The sequence below is a fragment of the Nicotiana tabacum genome, chromosome 8 (assembly GCF_000715075.1).
Source record: "Nicotiana tabacum cultivar K326 chromosome 8, ASM71507v2, whole genome shotgun sequence".
In the NCBI taxonomy this organism is placed as follows: domain Eukaryota; kingdom Viridiplantae; phylum Streptophyta; class Magnoliopsida; order Solanales; family Solanaceae; genus Nicotiana; species Nicotiana tabacum.
The window spans coordinates 200,414,835-200,417,402 of record NC_134087.1 but is presented as its reverse complement, the minus strand read 5'-3'; positions in this window follow the sequence as shown (position 1 = coordinate 200,417,402).

Genomic DNA, 2,568 nt, shown 5'->3' with positions numbered 1-2,568 from the left:
GAGCACGGGATGAACTCTGAGCTAGAAGGGCACTAAGTGATGACTGGCCCTGATGAGAACTGTGAGAACCATGACCCGATGATGCCCCATGATAACTAGGGCGAGCTGGCTAAGCATGCCTGAATGGATGGCCTCTACCGTGCTGAAACTGACCTCTCGTAGGAGCACTGCTATAACTACCAGATCCTCAAGGCCTCTTGGCCTCCCTCTCCTCTCGCTCCTAGCGACGAACTGACTCAATCTCATGAGCAATGTCTACAACCTCCTCAAAAGTAGCACCAGTCACCCTCTCTCTTATTTTGAGAATACGAAGCTGATAAGTGAGGCCATCAACAAACCTTCTAATCCTCTCTCTATCTGTCGGAACCAACCAAATAGCATGCCGAGCTAACTCAGAGAACCTCATCTCATACTGCGTCACAGTCATCTCTCCCTGATGCAACCACTCAAACTGCCTGCGCAGCTCCTCTCTGCGAGACTGCGGCACATACTTCTCCAGAAAGAGAACGGAGAACTGCTGCCACATAAGGGGTGTTGCACCAACAGGCCTACGCCTCTTAAAAGCCTCCCACCAAGTGAAGGCAGCTCCAAAAAACTGATAAGTAGTGAAAGCGACCCCGCTGGTCTCCAGAATACCTACTGTATGAAGCATCCTCTGACACTTATCCAAGAAACCCTGGGCATTCTCGCCCTCTGCATCACTGAAGGTCGGAGGCTGAAGTCTACCAAACCTCTCCAACCTGCGCTGCTCGTCCTCTAACATGGCAGGAACTACATAGTCCTAAGCAGTTGTAACCAGCTGGGCTGGATGTGCCCCCGGTGTCTGAAGTCCATGCACGACCTGCTTAGGTGTGCGAGCGGCGGGAGTTTAAGTGTCTCCCCCGGCTTGAGAAGTAGCTGTGGTTATAGTAACTGAGACCGCCTGGGCTAGGCCAATGCAAACTGATAGAATTTGAGCCAAGGCCTCCTAAAGACCCGAAATCACAATGGGCACAGCTGGTGCCTGAGCTGGTGCTGCTGGAGCATCCACAACTGGGACCTAATCTTGAACTGGGGCGGCTGGTGGATCTGCAGGTGCTGCCCTAGCTGTTGTGCGGGCCATACCTCTGCCCCTACCGCGACCACGACCGTGTCCTCGGCCTCTAGTGGCCACAGTTGGTGGTACTGGTGGTCATCCATCCTGACCGGTAGCGCGTGTCCTCACCATCTGTGAGAGAATAAAATAATAAAAGTTTAGTACTCGGATCAACAAATTCACACGACAAGAATTTCAAGAATATGAAGTTTTTCCTAAAGGTTCTGCAGCCTCTCGAGGATAAATACAGGCGTCTCTGTACCGATCAATGAGACTCTACTAAACCTGCTCATGACTCGTAAGACCTATGTAACCTAGGCTTTGATACCAACTTGTCACGACCCTAAACCCATACCCGGTCGTGATGGCGTCTCTCGTGAAGACAAGGCCAACCGACACATTCCCAATTCCCTTTAAGCAATTAAGATAATACAATGACATCGGGGTGTTATCAGTCATGAGCATCTATCAATATACTACAAGTCTGAAGAGTCTACATAGTCTAATACAGAGCTAAAATAGAGAAAATAAGATAAGGGAAGAAGCTCTGGGCTGCGAACGACGGCATCTACCTAGAGAATCTCTGAATCCGCCTGAGCTGGAAGGATCAACACTCGCTAGCAGGACCTGAAGCGTCTGAATCTGCACATGAGTTGCATGGAGTAAAATGAGTACTCCAACTCAGTGAGTAATAATAATAAATATAGACTAAGTAATAAGAAATCACGTAAGGCACATCATAGACTATAAGGAAACAGTAAAACTAGTAAAAGTAATAAAACAGTGAAAATATGCAAAGTTACTTTAGTCCGTTTAAGCTTCTTAAAATGCCTTTTTAAAGCAAGTAAAAGACAAGTAACTAGAAAAGGTAAACACATAAAGAAACGCCCCTCGAGCACAATACCAACAGAATCAGCCCCTCAGGCAACACATGGAACAATAACCAGCCCCTCGGGCTATATCTCACATCACAATGGATACCCGCACTCATTGGGGATGTACAGACACCTGGAAGGGCCCCTTACGACCCAAGCGCAATATCAAGCCATCTCGTGGCATAATCACATAGACTTTTGGCCTCATATCCGCAAGCCACCTCATGGCGTACAAATCTCAGGCCCTCGGCCTCATAATCATATTCAGTGTTTCCTCACAACATAGGCCCTCGGCCTAACTCAGTCAGAATCTCACAAGCCACTCGGGCAACAGTAAACACATGGTGCTTAGCCCAAAATATTATTTAAAATCTCATTTAAGTGTTAAAGCAGAGTAAACATGGTTGAGTTATGAAAACAGTGAAAAATAGCATGACTGAGTTCAAGTATAAAGTCAAAACAGTGAGGAAATATCAATAAAAATCCCATAAGGGTTCAAATAGCTGGCACGAGGCCCAAATATGGCATTCAGCCCAAAACATGATGATAGTAAATAATTTTCATTCAAATATGCAGTAAAACAATCATTCAGGATGGGCTAAGTCACAATCCCCAATA